At 49.7% G+C, this 14,605-nt stretch overlaps 1 non-coding gene across 1 annotated transcript; it reads left to right on the top strand.

The window, feature by feature from the left end:
* Window positions 1-910: 910 nt before the first annotated feature.
* TRNAE-CUC (transfer RNA glutamic acid (anticodon CUC)) lies at window positions 911-983 on the top strand. The gene has a single exon. It is a non-coding gene; the product is annotated as a tRNA-Glu (tRNA).
* The last annotated feature ends 13,622 nt before the right edge of the window (window positions 984-14,605 follow it).

Genomic DNA, 14,605 nt, shown 5'->3' with positions numbered 1-14,605 from the left:
TGAGATCCAGAATAACTTTACTGTGATGAAGCACCAGGCAAGGCCACCCCACCCAGCTCCACGCCAGCCCCCACCCCAACCCCCTACCCTGAACGTGTGGGGCTTGGGGAAAATGAATGCAGAAAGATGCCCAGATGGAAGGATTCAGGAGGCATTACGGTCGAGACCTGAATAAAGCCGTCCTTTCTATGTAGAGTGAGTGAAATAGAACTAAGCTATTCTTTAAGGGCTGATCCGGTTTTTTTTCTAATGACTTCTCAACCACGTGGCTGCTCGATCTGAAATACAGGGAAGGAAGTGACAGGGCGCTGTGGCGGGGCAGCTGCCCGTCTCGAGCAAACATGTGCAGGATGTCAGAAGGAACAGCAGTGCCAGGAGCCAGCATCGCGCCCGCCTGGGTCATCCCCCTGCAAACCACACACTGGCCAGTAACAGAAGAGCAACGGCTTGGCGGGACCCGACATGGAATTACAAGTGGCCGATTTCACAGCAAGATTCAAAGCAGGAAGCGAAGTAGCTTTGCCGCAAGTTTATTGTCAGAAACAGCTTTCCAGTCTTTTGGGGGGATTTTGGCTTCACAATATCGTACTGAAAGGGGACCCCAAAGTGCTCTTCTGGGAGAAACTAGAAAGCCTATTAACCCTGCCTGCTAAAGATGGCAAGCAAAGTGAAGTGAAAGTCACTCAGTCGTGTCTGACTCTTTGTGACCCGCCAGAACACTGCAGTGGGTAGCCATTCCCTTCTCCAGGGGATTTTCCCAACCCGGGGATTGAACTCAGGTCTCCCACATTGCAGGTGGATTCTTTACCAGCTGAGCCACCAGGAAAGCCCAAAGATGACAAAGAATAGGAGAAAACGCAGACAAAACTGAAACCAGGGCCTCAAACAGGAACAACAGAAGCCTGGGAATTCCCTGGCAGTCTAGTGGTTAGGACTATGCGTTCTCACTGCCGAGGGCCTGGGTTCAAACCCCAGCTAGGGAACTAGGATCCCACAAGCCACGTGGCACAGCCAAAAAACAGAAACAAACAAAAGAGAAACAGCAGAGGCCTGATCCCTAAGCCGTAAGTGCTGATAGCAGTACTATTCCCAGCAGCCAGAGGGTGGGATCAACCTGAGCTGTCCATCCACTGGTGAGTCGACAGAGAAAAGGAGATGGATGCATACAGCGGAAAGCAAGTCAGCCCGAAAAAGGAAGGGGGTTCCGACACACACCACACCACGGATGAACCCAGAGGACATCATGGTCGGTGAACTAAGTCATCCCCAAAGGGCCAACAGGGTATTACTCCACCGACACGAGGCCCCTCCAGGTAATCAGACCCACAGAGACAGAAAGGAGGGTGCCTGCCAGGGCGTGGGAGGAGGGAGGCTGAGGAGTGACTGTTTACTGGGGACAGAGATTCAGTTTGAGAAGATGGAAAAGCTCTGGAGATGGACAGGGGTGATGGTTCTGCAACAACTGAATCTACTCAATCCCTCTGAACTGTACACTAAAAAATGGTCGAAATGGTAAATGTAATGTTATGCATATTTTAGCAGCAGAGAAAAGCAAACAAAGCTACCCAAATTTAACAAGCATGATTTGAAAATCTTCCACACTAAGGACACGTGTGCAAGCAAAGCCACACATTGAAAAAACAGGATTAATAATCCAGTTCAGGTTTGGCTCACAAACATCTCACTGAAAATGAAAGTACGTCCACTCAACTCTTGCAATATTTTCGCCCAAAGTTTGGAAGTTCCTAAACAGTACATGTTCCCCCAAATCTGAATTGCTTCCCTGCTCATTTCATTTCCCAGTTCTCATCCTGTTTGCTTGTGACCAGAGGTATGTTTGCCAACCATTGATTCACATGTTTTCAGGGCAGCACGCTCGCTCTGTATCAGATGTAACCTTGACCCCAAGCTCCTTCTGAAGACCTGAATCCAGTCTCCCTTCGGACGAAGGGGCTGGCCTGGTGAAGACAGGCTTCCTTAGGGTGGGAGACAGGGGCACGCTAGGCAACAGCAAGTTAAAAATAAATCCAGTGCTCTTTAAGTTTCAGTTCATGAAACAGCACACGGCAGTGAATGCTGGTGGGAAATGCTAGATCAGCGTGCGTTTCAATCCTGACTCTGCCCTGAAACTCATTCTGTGGTCTTGGGCAACAGCAAGTTTCTGAACCTTGTCCTCTGACTGCCAGTGGGGGAAATCATTGTAATTTCAGAGGGCAGAGTTCTCAACAGGAGGGGCCAGGGGGAGGGAGAGAGAGTCCTGCTGAGGGTGGCAGGACAGATCGTAGGTGGTACCATGCCCAGCAGTTATAATGTACTCCACACCAAAGACGGTCATTGTAATCAGAGCTCTGAGAGCATCTGATAAGGCCAGGCGCTGAAGGCATCAGGCAGAACACCTAATAAGTAGTCAGTGTTAATAATATCAGCTCCCTTCAGCTCTCTAAGCAAAAGGCTTTTGCAAAGTTCCTTCTGGTCCGAGTCTGTCCTTTCGCATCCCTTCAAATCTTCCCTTCAAAATGACATGGTTGTTTTTTGTTCAGGCGCTCAGTCATGTCCAACTGTTTGTGACCCCCTGGACTGCAGCGCAACAGGGTCCTCTGTCCTCCACTATCTCCTGGAGTTTGCTCAGACTCATGTCCACTGAGTCAGTGACGTCATCCAACCATCTCATCCTCTGTCACGTCCATCTCCTCTTGCCCTCAATCTTTCCTGGCATCAGGGTCTTTTCCAGTGAGTCGGCTCTTCACTTCAGGTGGCCAAAGTATTGGAACTTCAGCTTCAGCATCAGTCCTTCCAATGAATATTCCGGGTTGATTTCCTTTAGGATGGACTGACTTGACTTCCTTGCAGGCCAAGGGACTCTCAAGAGCCTTCTCCAGCCCCACAGTTTGACAGCCTCAGATCGGCATACAGTGTACATGAAACATGGGGCTTAGCCTTCACCATGCAGGCTTTCACTCATCATGCAGGTGGCATTTCTCGAGCATCGTCTGTGCGCAGGAAGCTGGGTCTGGTGGAGGCAGCAGAAACCAGACCAGGAACAGAGGACTTGCTTCACAGGAGGTGGGCAGCCCCAGGTGTACAGACCGCCCAGGCCATGGAGGCGGGCTCCCTCGCTGAGGGCTGAGATGACCGCAGGTCTGAGGGCAGGAAGCTGGGGGGCTTGTCTGCTGACCCTCGTAGTTGTCATGCACAGTCCTCTGTTCTCCTGGGTGGCTCGAAAGCAAACCAGACTGGCAGGGCTAGCCCAAGTCACTAGGGCAGAGCCCAGATATCATTCTTGCCTCGTTTTAAATCCAGAACTGAGCTCGGGCCTTGCAGACAGGCAACTTTGCACAATGGCGACAAACAGAAGCATAAACATTAGCGGATTTAAATATTGGCTGAACCGTCTAACAGTGGGGTAACCTCAGTTGAGAACTTCACCTCTCTGGGCCACCATTTCCTCATCTATGAAATAGGAAGGAAAAAAAAAAATATTTGCCCTTTTGTGAAGATTAACTAGGGCAGAGCCCATAACACAAGACTGGTTGCTGTTAAGTCGCATCTGACTTCGAGACCCCATGGACTGCAGCACATCAGGCTGCCCTGTCCCTTACCATCTCCAGGAGTTTGCTCAAGTTCATATGCATTGAATCAGTGATGCCATCCAACCATCTCATCCTCTGAACACAAGGGTTAGCACATGGTAACTGCTCAATAAATAATAATGAATAAGCTCACAGCCTGGAGCAAGACCCAGGCTTTCTGCTTGCAGTAATAATCCCCAAATTCATTAGCTTTTGCTACATGACAGGTGCTGTGCTAAAAGTCTTGCATATATATGGGGACTTCCCTGGTAGCCCAGTGGCTAAGACTCTGCACTCCCAACACAGGAGGCCCAGGTTTGATCCCTAGTCAGGGAACTAGATCCCGCACGCCGAAACTAAGAGTTTACAGGCTGCAACTAAAGATCCCACACGCCACACTGAGGATGGAAGATTCCACACACCACAGCTAAGACCTGGCCCAGCCAGATTAATAAACTTTTTTTATTTTTTAACTCTTACATATAGAACAAGTATCTCAAATTTCATTCTAATTTTATTTTTTCCTAGATGGAAAAAGCAAAGCTTGGAAAAATGAAACATCCTGAGTATGACCACAGAGCCAGGATTCGAAGCCCAGCTGAAGTGCTGGAAACCACTACTGCACCTCACATAAGGCAACGTGATAATCCCACTCACCCAGCGAGTGTGTCAGGATGAGGCCCACTCACCTCCCTACGAGTAGGGGTCCACCAGGGTCCACCATGGCACAGTCTGTGTGAAGAAACAGATGATGCTAAGTGAAGCCTTCTGCAAAGGCACGGGTCCTGCTCAGAAAACCGCAGTCTAGCAGGAAAGGCAGGCACAGCGCATAGAACTAATCACCTTAGAAATGTGTTTGCAGTGTTACTCAGCCATCACGAAGAATGAAATAATGTCATTTGCAGCAACATGGATGGACCCAGAGATGATCGTACTAAGGGAACTAAGTCAGAAAAGCACATGTTATACAATATCACTTATATGTGGAATCTAAACTACAATACAAACCAATACAATCTATGAACCGAAAACAGACTCACAGACATAGAGAACAGCCTTGTAGTTGCCAAAGGGGCGGGGGTGGGGAGCAAAGGATGGAGAACTTGGGGTACACAGAGGTGAACTGTTATATACAGGAAGGATAAACAGCAAGGTCCTACTATACAGCACAGGGAACTCTAGTCAACACGGAAAAGAATATGAAAAAGAATATATTAATATATATGTGTAGCTGAGTCACTTTGCTGTATGGAAGAAATCAACGCAACATTGTAAATCAACTAAACTTTAATAAAATGTTTTTAAGAAGCAAAAGCCAAATTGAAGTAATGAAGACTATGTTGGGAATTTCCTGGCGGTCCAGTGGTTAGGGCTCAGTGCTTTCACTGCCAGGGGCCTAGGTTCAATCCCTGGGGAACTAAGATCCTGCAAGCCACTCGGCACAGCCAAAAAAAAAGAAAAATGTTCACAGATTAAGTGATTTTGCCAGTGCTTAGGAGTTTACAAATGAGTACTGAAAGCTCTTCGTTTGAAAACACGTCCCGACCATGTGTGTGGTGTACAAAGTCCCCTTTCCACATGGACACAGTGTTTCCCTGGTTCTCTGCACGTGGGTCCATCTGTGCTCGTCCACCATGGCCTTGGCCAGTCCATCATGGCCCCAGTCCTCCAAGCCAAGCCTGACTTCCATGTCCAGGATCAGGACCAACCCCAGGAAGTAGGGTTTACGGACCATCAACTCAACCCACAGGTACTTTTCATCTTCCTTGAACTCATCCAGCGCTGCCCACTCTTTCACCCACCTGTGGTCTCGTGGGTTGCTCCAGACATCACAGCCCTGCCCAACACTTCAGGCCCAGAAAATGCAATCTCTCATTCCCCTCATCTGGAAATCCTGCAACTTCTGGGAATGTGCTTAGGATCCCAGTTCTTCTCAAATCCCCCAGAACGGGGGGTCAGCTTTGCAAGGTCTGGGGCTTGCCCTCTGAGGGCCACCACAACCCCCAGGGAGCTCAGGCACCTGCTCTGAGTCATCTTTCTCCCCCTGCCACCTTGACCTTGGCCGACTGGACCCCAAAGTGGCCACCTAGGGACTAGCTTGAGATGGACACTGTGACCCCAACTCCAGGCCCATCCTCAAACTAGACCTTTACTGCTAAGGATTTTGGAATATAATGCACACAGATGGTCACAGGAAGCAGGGAGTCGGACAAGTAATGGCAGAAAAGGAGTCTCCAGGCAGCAAGAAGAAGAGCAAAGAAGCGGCGGGACAAGAGGGAAGAGAGAGGAAGTTCCGCAGTGGCGGGTACCACCATTTCTAGGGGGAGAAGAGCTGGTTGCCAGGGTAACACTCAACCTTGAACATCCTTCACATCCCTGAGAGGCCTGTGCCAGCATCGCCCACCTCCCCTCTTTCTCTGGGTGTCCCCCCACCAAACCCCATCACTTGCAGCAACTGACCTTGGTCTCTACACTTCACCTTCTGAAATAGCCCAGCTGACTCAGCTAGCAGCCTCCAGGGACTGCAGTCCATCCATGAGCCCTCACGTTCCACTGAGCCACATACCCAGGCCTGTCCTCAGAGCCGGCTCCCAGGACCAGCTCAGGCCCCAGAGCAGGAAGACCTGAGCTCTGTGCTGTCCTCTGAGGCCAGTGACAGTACCTGACCTGCAGCCATTTCTCATCCATGAGCTGATGAAAGTGGCTCCGCACTCAAAGGCCCACCAGACATCGCTGCCTGGGACCACCCCCTGCTCCTCTGCCTGCCCTTCTCTGACCTCCTTCCCCTGCCTGTACAGTCAGGACCATAAGACCTACGTCATGTAGGCCAGATCACGCAAAACAAGTGGGTCGACATGAAACCCTCTGTCAACGTTGAGCCTTACCAACCAAAGCAGCGGGCTTCCCAGGTGGCTCAGTGGTAGAGAGTCCACCTTCCAATGCAGGAGTCGCAGGAGACCTGGGTGCAATCCCTGGTTCATGAAGATCCCCTGGAGGAGGACATGGCAACCCGCCCCAGGACTCTTGCTTGGAAAATTCCATGCAGAAGAGCCTGGCAGGTTAGGGTCCACGGGGTCACAAAGAGTCAGCCACGACTGAGCACGCAACCAAAGCAGGCTCCTGCAGCGGGGGCACCCCAGGAGTGAGCTACAAACGCAGAGCCTTAGGCCCCGCCCAGCCCTACTAACCAGAATCTGCGTTTCAGCAAGACCCGCAGGGGATCCGTCTGCAGTCAGAGACTGAGAAGCGTAATTGAAAGAACTAGGAAAATGCGCCTTACTACCCGCAAGTCCCCACCAGCCTTCCTCCTCCCCACCCCCAGGAGAGGCACTGCCCCCTTTCTGAAGTCTAGAGCTGGTGTTCCTAACCAGCTGGCTCATCAGAATCCCTTGGGCCAAACTCCAGGCCAATTAGGTTAGACTGTCTTGGGAAAAGGCCCAGCATCAGTGTATTTTTCATTCCCCAGGTGCCTCTGATGCGGACCCCGGGGAAGCACACCCTACCCGCCAACCGCACTGCCGCTCCGTATCCTGGATTCTGTCGTCCCCTGGGGATTTTGCCCCCATACCACGTGCCCCGTCTCTCTCTCCAGAGTGGACCCTCGCTGCCGCTCTGCTCACTCCCTGCCTCCGCTTTATCCACTGAGCCGCCTTCCCGTCTCCACCCCGCAGCTTGCTGTTCGCTTGGGCTCCCATCACTGTGCCCTGTGGCCCTCCCTTGACCAGAGTCCAAGAAATATTCACGGACGCGAGATTTTAAGCTTGTGCCCCTGTGCTCAGTTGCTCAGTGATGTCCAACTCTCTGTGGCCCCATGGACTGTAGCCCGCCCAGTTCCTCCGTCCATGGGTTTTTCAGACAAGAATACTGGAGCGGGTATCCATTTCCTTCTCCAGGAGATCTTCCCCACCCAGGGATCAGACCTTCATCTCCTGTTTCCTTCTGGCACTGGCAGGCAGATTCTTTACCACTGAGCAGCCTGGTGAGTGCATTTTTAACCTTGCGCGTGGACGGAGCCCTCTTCTGGAGGCCAACCTCCCCTTGATCGCGCCCTTTCCCCAGCTATCGCCCTCCGTTCCTCTGGAGCCAGCGACGAGCCAGCCTCCACATCCTTGTTAGGGGATGCTGCCCTCGCCGAGCCAGCTCACCTCTGCCACCGCCTCTGCGGCCACACTCCAGCCTTCAGACCCTCGGCCAGGCCAGAGGACTCTGCAAAATGTGGTTCGTTGTTAAGAGTTCACTGCTTTGGGGTAAACAAGGGAGGATTCTTCAAAGGGCCTCCAGTTTCCAGGGAACAATAGATCAAGGAGGAGCCCAAAGAAGGCAGAGTGGTTTGGGTCCCACCTGGGGAACGCCTGCCCTGGACTGAGGCTCTGAAGACAGCTTTCTCCTCCCGTGGAAGTGAGCTGGGAGGGACTTCCGCCTGGACCGGAAGCAGGAGCCAGACGGGACCCGGAGGACACACACGGGCGGACCTCGCAGACTCCGCAGGCTGGGTTCCAGACCGCGCAATAAACCGGGTGTCCCGAAAGGGCAAGTCACACGCGGGCTTTGGTTTCCCAGGCGTGTGAGTGATGTCTGCACTCCACTTGTGGTCTATAAAGTGCACAAGAGCATAATGTCTAGAAAACCAGTGTACATACTTTAATTGAAAATACTTTATTCCCCGGTGATCCAGTGATTAAGTCCTCACCTTCCAATGCAAGGGGTACTGGTTGGAAAGCAGAAGCAACATTGTTACAAATTCAATAAAGACTTTAAAAATATTTTAATCCTAAAAAAAAAGTTAACCATCATCTGACATCACAGGGTTGATACAAACCTTCAATTAAAAAAAAGTAATCACAGTATCTGCAAAGTGAAATAAAGTAAGCCTTTATTTCTTAACGAAACATGGATAGAAGCCCCATGGCTCCATCCCGTAGATGAACAAAGGCATCAGAAGCTCATTGGTCTAGGAGTCAGTTAGGGACACTGCGAGGGCTCTGTGATAGTCTCCTCCCTGCCACGTACGCCCATCGCCTGCAGGAACTGCCGGACTGGAAGATAAGCCATTGCTCACGACTTAACCTTCAGTCACTTTACTCACCAAGGACGTCATCAGTGCCACCTCCCTGCAAGGAGAGAGGAACACAAAAGGTCACTAGAGAAACACATGAGATCGTGACAGAGCCCCTGACCCAAGGACCCCCAAAGTCTAGAGGGGAAGAACAGACCATAAACAGATCACTACAGTGATTGCTGTCGTTCAGTTGCTACATCGTGTCCAACTCTTTGCGATCTCATGGACTGCAGCTCGCCAGGCCCCTCTGTTCTCCACTGTCTCCTGGAGCTGGCTCAAATTCACGTCCATTGAGTCAGTGATGCCATCTAACCATCATGCGCTCTAACCTACAAAGTGCGGCCAGTGGTTTGACATAAAAAGGTAAGTAAGTAACCAACCTCTGGGACACAGGGGAGGGACCTACCCAGCGGCCAGGAGATAAAGTGAGGTTTTTGATCCTGAGGCCGCCAAAGCCCCAAGGACAAAAGCAGGGACTCACAAGAACTGCTGAACCCTTTCATCATTTTTTTTTCTTTCCATTCCCCGTACATTAATTTACTGCAATGAGGAAATCAAAGACTACAGTTTTTAAGGTTTTTTGTCAAAACTCTGAAATGGTTGTACTGTTCCCACCTGCAACTGTGAGAACGTCGTCTTCCACAGTCCCGCCTCCTCCTCTGACTCATCCTCCTCCTCCTCTGACTCCTCCGTGAACCTTTTCCTAGTTGCTGCATAGGAAATGGACAGCTCACCTTCTTACACTGCAGGGTAGGTCACAAGTGTGACTGAAAATCCAGTTTCCTACAGAGACATGTTAAATGTGGCTAAGCTGCCTCACCCAAGCAGCTGAAACCCAGAGCAGACGCAGGGTGTGGATGGTACCTTCCCAGATTCAGGGCTCTGGGAGGTATGTGGTGCTTCTGGAAACAGCACATCCCAGCGGAGAGACCAGAACCCAGTCAAATTCCTCCTCTGCCAGCACTGCACTGGGACCCTGGGAAGCTTAGCTCACTTTCTGAGATTCTGCTTCCTTGGCATCACAAGTTGGAGTTTCCAGGATGTAGATGCTGAGATGGAGCTTGGCTTGCGGAGCATTTATTAGGCTCCCCAGGTGGTGCAGTGATAGAGAATCCACCTGCTAACACGCTAGACCCTGGATCCACCCCTGGGGCGGGATGACCCCCTGGAGAAGGAAATGGCAAGCCACTCCAGTGCTCTTGCTTGGGAAATCCCACGGACAGAAGAGCCTGGTGGGCTACAGTCCGTGGGGTCGCCAAGACTCAGACATGACTGAACATGCGTGCTGAACACCAACACCTGCAGAGAGGGGGTGAAACAGTCAAGTTCGGGCAGAAAGAGAAGCTGAACTTAGACAAAGGCTGAGCTGGTCCCATGGGGATTTGGGGAGCATATGTTGGTCCATCAGGGCTGGGGCTTGATGGCCAGGCTTTTGTCCTGCTGGGATCCACTCGTGTACACAGCCCAGGGTACACATGGGCTTCTGAACAAGAAGCTGATAGCTGCAGGCTCTGATGACTGCATTCCTCATGGCAAGAGCTACAAGCCTTTCTTTGGAGGCCCTGTCTGTAAGAGGATGATGATGGTAGGACCTACCCTGTGCTGTGGTGACCTTGAGATAAGCCCGGCATTCAGCACACAGCACACCTGGGACAGAGTGGCACCTGGTGCCCTAGGACACATGTGCTGTGATTGCCAGTGGCATCACAAGCAGAGCAAGATGGGAGGAAAGTGGTTCCCTTTCTTTAACTCATTCAGCACATACAAAAGGACCAGCCCACGTGTGAGGCGCTGCTCTGAGACCGGAAGTGCTGGTCTAAATTTCCATGTGGTTAACAGGTGGCCAGGGCCACCCTCATCAAGAAGAGGACATTTGAGCCAAGACTCGAAGGAGGCCCGAGTTGGGTGGGGGGGCTGTGCGTGCCCTTTGGAGAGAGTGTGCCTAGTGTTCAAGACCAGGGGACAGAAACAGCATGAGCAAGAGGAGGGCAGAGCTGAGGTCAGAGAGGTGATGAGACCACTTCCAGGTGGGGTTTTGTGCCGAACGAAATCACACTCAGATGAAGTCAGATCTCACTACCAACTCAGAGGTTCAGAAATGCAGGTGACACAGCCCAGTGATAAACAACACCCTGGGCTTTAATCAGCAAAACGAAGACCGTGGGAAACTCTGTAGGAAAAATGGCCTGTTTTCTTCAAAAACAAGGAAAAATTGAAAAATGGCAAGGAAGAAAAGGAAAAGGGGAGCTATAGATTAAATGCCAACACTCTGGCCTCCTGATGAGAAGAGCTGACTCTTTGGAAAAGGCCCTGATGATGGGAAAGATTGAGGGCAGGAGGAGAAGGCGGTAACAGAAGATGAGATGGTTGGATGGCATCACTGAGTCTGGACATGAGTTTGAATAAACTCTGGGAGATAGTGAAGGATGGAAAGTGTGGCATGCTGCAGCCCATGAGGTTTCAGAGAGTCAGACACAACTTAACAACTGAACAACAAGAAATAGGTTAAAGAAGACAGGCATGTAAGTCAACCCTGCAATGTAAACCTTATTTGGATCCCAGTTCAAGCAAGGAAACTGTCTTGTCATCAGCATCATCAAAAGCCCCATCTTATAACTGAGAAACGTCAGTGCTGAGCAGAAAAGTACTGATAATAAGTAATTACCCTGGAATCCAACCAGTCCACCCTAAAGGAGATAGGTCCTGGGTATTCATCGGAAGGACTGATGTTGAAGCTGAAACTCCAATACTTTGGCCACCTGACGCAAAGAGCTGACTCATTTGAAAAGACCCTGATGCTGGGAAAGATTGAGGAGGGGAGGAGAAGGGGACGACAGAGGATGAGATGGTTGAATGGCATCACTGAGTCAATGGACATGAGTTTGGGTGAACTCCAGGTGTTGGTGATGGACAGGGAGGCCTGGCATGCTGCAGTGCATGGGGTCGCAAAGAGTCCGACACGGCTGAGTGACTGAACTGAACTGAGCTGAACCCTGGAATGATTTAAGTGGCCACATGATCTAGGAAAAGGGGATGATGCACCTGGAATCCGCTGGGAGCTCAGGGCGGCCTCCATTCCCAGAGCTGCAGACAAGTATTCAGATAGTAACTCTGCTTCACTTTCCCAAATTCCTGTCTGAGGTGAGCAAGAAGGCGCAGCCGCAGGCTACTCTGGTCAGTACGGCCAGCAGGCCCGGGAACATTCCTGATCTGGCCTGTCTCGCCTCCCTTCCTTGTTTTGTGTGAGAATCGAGAACTCATCCGCTCAGCCTCCAGCCGTGTACGGGGCATGAGACATGGTCATCGCTCCCTACCGTCCTCTCCCGGCTCTGAGGAAACGCTCTGTCGTCTGCTCAGGGCTGGGATGGGGAAGTCCCAGCTCGGCCTCTAACTAGACCTGAAGACTGACTCTCCTCCTGACCCCTTTATGCTTTTCCTTTCCTTGAAAGAAGGTTCACTCTCTGTCTCCCCTGCAAGCCGAATGCTCTGTGTGATTTCCTTAAACGTTGTAGGTAGGAAGGCAGTCTCTGAATTAGATGGTTTCTACTGGGCATCCCCGATGGGTCAAGTGGTAGAGAATCCACCTGCAACGCAGGAGATGCGGTTTCGATCCCTGGGTCAGGAAGATCCTGGAGAAGGAAATGGCAAAACCCACTCCAGTTTTCTTGCCTGGAGAATCCCGTGGGCAGAGGAGCAGGCTACAGTCCATGGGGTCGCAAAGAGTCACACACATACACACACACACACACACGCGCACACACACACACACACATGCACGCACGCACGCACGCACACACACACACACACATGCACATTGAACTTGCAATGCCCTTCCATCTGAAGCCAAGTTTGGATTTTAAGAGAATACAAAAATGTACCAAATGTTACCTTTTTAAAAATTTTGTAACATATGCTTTTTCCTTTTTAAATTAATTTGATTTTACTTTGTGTTATTTAAACCTAAATTCAAGCTGATAGAGAAGTATATCTAATAATGTGGATGATCATTGTTATTCCTAGAGCTTACCATCAGTGAGATCTTGCAGTCTCAGAAGATGCTGGAATATCACTCTGCTTTCTTTAAATCCTTAAGGTGGTTAATCTGGAACTATATATTTGGTGGCTCAGACAGTAAAGCGTCTGTCTACAATGCGGGAAACCCGGGTTCAATCCCTGGGTCGGGAATTTCCTCTGGAGAAGGAAATGGCAATCCACTCCAGTACTATTGCCTGGAAAATTCCATGGACAGAGAAGCTTGGTAGGCTACAGTCCATGGGGTCACAAAGAGTCGGACACGACTGAGCAACTTCACTTTCACATACCTACAACTGCTCTGTTGTTGAACAGGTAGCCACAAATGGCTAGCAGCTATTGAATATTTGAAATACAGATGGTCAAAACTGTGATGTGCTGTAACTGCGAAAGGCACATTGAGTCTCCAACATTTTGCAAGAAAAAAATGTAAATTGCTTCAATAATTTTAAATGTATTACATGTTAAATGACAACATTTTATGTATATTTGGTTAAATAAAATGTCATTAAATTTTTAAAAATGCAATAGATAACTGATACTGGATAAACTCTAATTTTCATCCATCAGAGGGAAAAAAGAGAGAGACTATAGAAATTTAGCTCCAATTCCAATTATGCTGCCTTAAGACATCTACAGAAGAGCAGGAATTGGCGAGAATGTGCTTCATCCAAAAGCTCATTAAAGGCACATAGCTTCCCTTTAGGAATCTGCTGGTTGGACCTCAGGGTTTAAAAAGTGAGTTTATTTTGCTCAGCCACTAACTGTAATTTGCATTTGGCATTAGCCTGTTAGAATGAGTAACTTCCCGCTTTCTTGCACCAAGCACATGGCTCACATTTTAACATGAAAGTTCTTTTCTCCACTGTCCATACCATTCTTCAAAATGGTAGAGAGAAATGGGAAGGAAATCAGGCATGGAAAAAAGAAAAACCCTGTGAAGAGACTGTCTCCGTGTCCAGAGTGGAGAGTTCCTTTCATGCCTGCAAAACGAACATGGGAGCCAGCCCAAGAAATAGAACATCCTGAACAATTAGAAAATTCTGCATGCCTCTCCCCTCCAGGTAATGCCCGTCTGAACCTCAGTATTTCTTGGGGTCAAAAAAAAAGCCCAAGTGGAAGAGAGAAAATCTAGGTCAGCTGCAGCAGAAGGAAGCCTGGCCAGAAAACAAGTCCACTGGGACAGAGAGAGTTATTCAATCTGCAAGTCTGAACAAGACCCGAGTTCTTCAAAAGGGGGTGCAGCATGCTGGAGACAGCAGTGGGGTGCCCTGGGGAATCTCAATCACCTTTTCTGAAAGGACAGCAAGGGATCCAGAGAGTTTCTGAGATGATGCACATTTCTCACACAAAACACAAACTTCTTGCTGCAAATCCACAGCTTTTCCAAGTATATCAAAAATTAATTAGAAAAGTTGTACCTGGCCCCTTCTCTTTCTATTGGGGATGTTTTATTAACCTGAAGTTTCTGAACATACTAGTCTCTGCATAAATAAAATAGGAGAAAGTCTATATAAAAGCAAAGAGAAAGTATTTTTACGGGAATAAACCAGATACAGATTCTGGGCTGCATACTTAACTGTTAAGGACACCCAGACACGCAGCAGAAGCACTGACCATTGCCACATCAACCAGACTAAACGCCTCTAACAGCCCCTGTCCTGGACTCTTTATGTTATCCAGAAAGAGCCCAGTGTTCTCACGATCACCGTCTCATTCCTATACACAGCATCCCCTGACCTTCCACTTTGTAACTATAAAAAAGTTGGGTGCCAAAAGACTAACTGATTTGCCCCAGGTCACAGGGTCATTAGCCAGGACCTACACGCCAGGCGAGCAGACAGAGCTCACGGGAAGCCAGCCACACCTCGCTGGGCACAAAAATCATATTTTAGTGTTTCAGCAACCATTTTGAACACGATCTTTCACCCCCAAACCACATTAT

Source organism: Capricornis sumatraensis, chromosome 22 (genome assembly GCF_032405125.1).
Source record: "Capricornis sumatraensis isolate serow.1 chromosome 22, serow.2, whole genome shotgun sequence".
Classification (NCBI taxonomy): domain Eukaryota; kingdom Metazoa; phylum Chordata; class Mammalia; order Artiodactyla; family Bovidae; genus Capricornis; species Capricornis sumatraensis.
Note: the sequence above shows the minus strand (reverse complement) of the source record. Positions and strands in the feature narration are given on the sequence as shown.